General features: G+C 38.8%; 1 non-coding gene across 1 annotated transcript; it reads left to right on the top strand.

The window, feature by feature from the left end:
• Window positions 1-1,188: 1,188 nt before the first annotated feature.
• TRNAK-CUU (transfer RNA lysine (anticodon CUU)) lies at window positions 1,189-1,261 on the top strand. Its single transcript has one exon. It is a non-coding gene; the product is annotated as a tRNA-Lys (tRNA).
• Window positions 1,262-6,000: the final 4,739 nt, after the last annotated feature.

Here is a 6,000-nt window from a genome sequence, read left to right as displayed (position 1 = left end):
AGGAGCCTGGCTAGCTCAGTCGGTAGAGCATGAGACTCTTAATCTCAGGGTCGTGGGTTCGAGCCCCACGTTGGGTGAAAACAACTAAAATTTTAGTGCTTTTTGACCAAAAAAATAGAAATTGAAAGTCTCTTTACAATATTTGCAATATTTTCATTGTTAACATGCAATATATGAATGCATGTCTGGATGATGTGTAATGGGGCAATACCATACCTTAATGTATTCACTGTAAAAGAAAAAGTATGCATCATCTTACTATAAAATAAAGTGGAGAAAACACAAATAGGACTTTTTTCCACACAGGTTTAATCGGCTATTTCCTGATATTCTTCAATGCGTTCTGATATTGACTGGTAATTGTGTTTGATACTTTCTTAGACTATTTCTGCCTCTGGCTGATGTGTATTTTCTTTCCAAACTCCACCAGAGCCTATGATTACACAGCATCCTATCTGTGGAAAACGGCAGTGCAGGGATAGGGAAGAAAACTATAGGCATCCAAAGGAGCCCGGCTAGCTCAGTCGGTAGAGCATGATACTCTTAATCTCAGGGTCGTGGGTTCGAGCCCACGTTGGGCGAACACAACTAAAATTGTAATGCTTTTTGACCAAAAAAATACATCCTATCTGTGGAAAACGGCAGTGCGGGGATAGGGAAGAAAACTATAGGCATCCAAAGGAGCCTTGCTAGCTCAGTCGGTAGAGCATGAGACTCTTAATCTCAGGGTCGTGGGTTCGAGCCCCACGTTGGGTGAAAGCAACTAAAATTTTAGTGCTTTTTGACCAAAAAAATAGAAATTGAAAGTCTCTTTACAATATTTGCAATATTTTCATTGTTAACATGCAATATATGAATGCATGTCTGGATGATGTGTAATGGGGCAATACCACACCTTAATGTATTCACTGTAAAAGAAAAAGTATGTATCATCTTACTATAAAATAAAGTGGAGAAAACACAAATAAGACTTTTTTCCACACATGTTTAATCGGCTATTTCCTGATATTCTTCAATGCGTTCTGATATTGACTGGTAATTGTGTTTGATACTTTCTTAGACTATTTCTGCCTCTGGCTGATGTGTATTTTCTTTCCAAACTCCACCAGAGCCTATGATTACACAGCATCCTATCTGTGGAAAGCTGCAGTGCAGGGATAGGGAAGAAAACTATAGGTATCCAAAGGAGCCCGGCTAGCTCAGTCGGTAGAGCATGAGACTCTTAATCTCAGGGTCGTGGGTTCGAGCCCCACGTTGGGCGAAAACAACTAAAATTGTAGTGCTTTTTGACCAAAAAAATACATCCTATCTGTGGAAAACGGCAGTGCAGGGATAGGGAAGAAAACTATAGGCATCCAAAGGAGCCCGGCTAGCTCAGTCGGTAGAGCATGAGACTCTTAATCTCAGGGTCGTGGGTTCAAGCCCCACGTTGGGCGAAAACAACTAAAATTGTAGTGCTTTTTGACCAAAAAAATACATCGTATCTGTGGAAAACGGCAGTGCAGGGATAGGGAAGAAAACTATACGCATCCAAAGAAGCCCGGCTAGCTCAGTCGGTAGAGCATGAGACTCTTAATCTCAGGGTCGTGGGTACGAGCCCCACGTTGGGCGAAAACAACTAAAATTTTAGTGCTTTTTGACCAAAAAAATAGAAATTGAAAGTCTCTTTACAATATTTGCAATATTTTCATTGTTAACATGCAATATATGAATGCATGTCTGGATGATGTGTAATGGGGCAATACCACACCTTAATGTATTCACTGTAAAAGAAAAAGTATGTATCATCTTACTATAAAATAAAGTGGAGAAAACACAAATAAGACTTTTTTCCACACAGGTTTAATCGGCTATTTCCTGATATTCTTCAATGCGTTCTGATATTGACTGGTAATTGTGTTTGATACTTTCTTAGACTATTTCTGCCTCTGGCTGATGTGTATTTTCTTTCCAAACTCCACCAGAGCCTATGATTACACAGCATCCTATCTGTGGAAAGCGGCAGTGCAGGGATAGGGAAGAAAACTATAGGCATCCAAAGGAGCCCGGCTAGCTCAGTCGGTGGAGCATGAGACTCTTAATCTCAGGGTCGTGGGTTCGAGCCCCACGTTGGGTGAAAACAACTAAAATTTTAGTGCTTTTTGACCAAAAAAATAGAAATTGAAAGTCTCTTTACAATATTTGCAATATTTTTATTGTTAACATGCAATATATGAATGCATGTCTGGATGATGTGTAATGGGGCAATACCATACCTTAATGTATTCACTGTAAAAGAAAAAGTATGCATCATCTTACTATAAAATAAAGTGGAGAAAACACAAATAAGACTTTTTTCCACACAGGTTTAATCGGCTATTTCCTGATATTCTTCAATGCGTTCTGATATTGACTGGTAATTGTGTTTGATACTTTCTTAGACTATTTCTGCCTCTGGCTGATGTGTATTTTCTTTCCAAACTCCACCAGAGTACATCCTATCTGTGGAAAACGGCAGTGCAGGGATAGGGAAGAAAACTATAAGCATCCAAAGAAGCCCGGCTAGCTCAGTCGGTAGAGCATGAGACTCTTAATATCAGGGTCGTGGGTTCGAGCCCCACGTTGGGCGAAAACAACTAAAATTTTAGTGCTTTTTGACCAAAAAAATAGAAATTGAAAGTCTCTTTACAATATTTGCAATATTTTCATTGTTAACATGTAATATATGAATGCATGTCTGGATGATGTGTAATGGGGCAATACCACACCTTAATGTATTCACTGTAAAAGAAAAAGTATGTATCATCTTACTATAAAATAAAGTGGAGAAAACACAAATAGGACTTTTTTCCACACAGGTTTAATCGGCTATTTCCTGATATTCTTCAATGCGTTCTGATATTGACTGGTAATTGTGTTTGATACTTTCTTAGACTATTTCTGCCTCTGGCTGATGTGTATTTTCTTTCCAAACTCCACCAGAGTACATCCTATCTGTGGAAAACGGCAGTGCAGGGATAGGGAAGAAAACTATAAGCATCCAAAGAAGCCCGGCTAGCTCAGTCGGTAGAGCATGAGACTCTTAATCTCAGGGTTGTATGTTCGAGCCCCACGTTGGGCGAAAACAACTAAAATTTTAGTGCTTTTTGACCAAAAAAATAGAAATTGAAAGTCTCTTTACAATATTTGCAATATTTTCATTGTTAACATGCAATATATGAATGCATGTCTGGATGATGTGTAATGGGGCAATACCACACCTTAATGTATTCACTGTAAAAGAAAAAGTATGTATCATCTTACTATAAAATAAAGTGGAGAAAACACAAATAGGACTTTTTTCCACACAGGTTTAATCGGCTATTTCCTGATATTCTTCAATGCGTTCTGATATTGACTGGTAATTGTGTTTGATACTTTCTTAGACTATTTCTGCCTCTGGCTGATGTGTATTTTCTTTCCAAACTCCACCAGAGCCTATGATTACACAGCATCCTATCTGTGGAAAACGGCAGTGCAGGGATAGGGAAGAAAACTATAGGCATCCAAAGGAGCCTGGTTAGCTCAGTCGGTAGAGAATGAGACTCTTAATCTCTGGGTCGTGGGTTCGAGCCCCACGTTGGGTGAAAACAACTAAAATTTTAGTGCTTTTTGACCAAAAAAATAGAAATTGAAAGTCTCTTTACAATATTTGCAATATTTTCATTGTTAACATGCAATATATGAATGCATGTCTGGATGATGTGTAATGGGGCAATACCATACCTTAATGTATTCACTGTAAAAGAAAAAGTATGCATCATCTTACTATAAAATAAAGTGGAGAAAACACAAATAAGACTTTTTTCCACACAGGTTTAATCGGCTATTTCCTGATATTCTTCAATGCGTTCTGATATTGACTGGTAATTGTGTTTGATACTTTCTTAGACTATTTCTGCCTCTGGCTGATGTGTATTTTCTTTCCAAACTCCACCAGAGTACATCCTATCTGTGGAAAACGGCAGTGCAGGGATAGGGAAGAAAACTATAAGCATCCAAAGAAGCCGGCTAGCTCAGTCGGTAGAGCATGAGACTCTTAATATCAGGGTCGTGGGTTCGAGCCCCACGTTGGGCGAAAACAACTAAAATTTTAGTGCTTTTTGACCCAAAAAATAGAAATTGAAAGTCTCTTTACAATATTTGCAATATTTTCATTGTTAACATGTAATATATGAATGCATGTCTGGATGATGTGTAATGGGGCAATACCACACCTTAATGTATTCACTGTAAAAGAAAAAGTATGTATCATCTTACTATAAAATAAAGTGGAGATAACACAAATAGGACTTTTTTCCACACAGGTTTAATCGGCTATTTCCTGATATTCTTCAATGCGTTCTGATATTGACTGGTAATTGTGTTTGATACTTTCTTAGACTATTTCTGCCTCTGGCTGATGTGTATTTTCTTTCCAAACTCCACCAGAGCCTATGATTACACAGCATCCTATCTGTGGAAAACGGCAGTGCAGGGATAGGGAAGAAAACTATAGGCATCCAAAGGAGCCCGGCTAGCTCAGTCGGTAGAGCATGATACTCTTAATCTCAGGGTCGTGGGTTCGAGCCCACGTTGGGCAAACACAACTAAAATTGTAATGCTTTTTGACCAAAAAAATACATCCTATCTGTGGAAAACGGCAGTGCGGGGATAGGGAAGAAAACTATAGGCATCCAAAGGTGCCTGGCTAGCTCAGTCGGTAGAGCATGAGACTCTTAATCTCAGGGTCGTGGGTTCGAGCCCCACGTTGGGTGAAAGCAACTAAAATTTTAGTGCTTTTTGACCAAAAAAATAGAAATTGAAAGTCTCTTTACAATATTTGCAATATTTTCATTGTTAACATGCAATATATGAATGCATGTCTGGATGATGTGTAATGGGGCAATACCACACCTTAATGTATTCACTATAAAAGAAAAAGTATGTATCATCTTACTATAAAATAAAGTGGAGAAAACACAAATAAGACTTTTTTCCACACAGGTTTAATCGGCTATTTCCTGATATTCTTCAATGCGTTCTGATATTGACTGGTAATTGTGTTTGATACTTTCTTAGACTATTTCTGCCTCTGGCTGATGTGTATTTTCTTTCCAAACTCCACCAGAGCCTATGAATACACAGCATCCTATCTGTGGAAAGCGGCAGTGCAGGGATAGGGAAGAAAACTATAGGCATCCAAAAGAGCCCGGCTAGCTCAGTCGGTAGAGCATGAGACTCTTAATCTCAGGGTCGTGGGTGCGAGCCCCACGTTGGGCGAAAACAACTAAAATTGTAATGCTTTTTGACCAAAAAAATACATCCTATCTGTGGAAAACGGCAGTGCGGGGATAGGGAAGAAAACTATAGGCATCCAAAGGAGCCTGGCTAGCTCAGTCGGTAGAACATGAGACTCTTAATCTCAGGGTCGTGGGTGCGAGCCCCACGTTGGGCGAAAACAACTAAAATTTTAATGCTTTTTGACCAAAAAAATAGAAATTGAAAGTCTCTTTACAATATTTGCAATATTTTGATTGTTAACATGCAATATATGAATGCATGTCTGGATGATGTGTAATGGGGCAATACCACACCTTAATGTATTCACTGTAAAAGAAAAAGTATGTATCATCTTACTATAAAATAAAGTGGAGAAAACACAAATAAGACTTTTTTCCACACATGTTTAATCGGCTATTTCCTGATATTCTTCAATGCGTTCTGATATTGACTGGTAATTGTGTTTGATACTTTCTTAGACTATTTCTGCCTCTGGCTGATGTGTATTTTCTTTCCAAACTCCACCAGAGCCTATGATTACACAGCATCCTATCTGTAGAAAACGGCAGTGCAGGGATAGGGAAGAAAACTATAGGTATCCAAAGGAGCCCGGCTAGCTCAGTCGGTAGAGCATGAGACTCTTAATCTCAAGGTCGTGGGTTTGAGCCCCACGTTGGGCGAAAACAACTAAAATTTTAGTGCTTTTTGACCAAAAAAATA

The sequence above is a fragment of the Ambystoma mexicanum genome, chromosome 4q (assembly GCF_040938575.1).
Source record: "Ambystoma mexicanum isolate Mex_15411 chromosome 4q, UKY_AmexF1_1, whole genome shotgun sequence".
Classification (NCBI taxonomy): Eukaryota; Metazoa; Chordata; class Amphibia; order Caudata; family Ambystomatidae; genus Ambystoma; species Ambystoma mexicanum.
The sequence above is the reverse complement of the archived record's forward strand: the minus strand, read 5'-3'. Positions and strand labels throughout refer to the sequence as shown.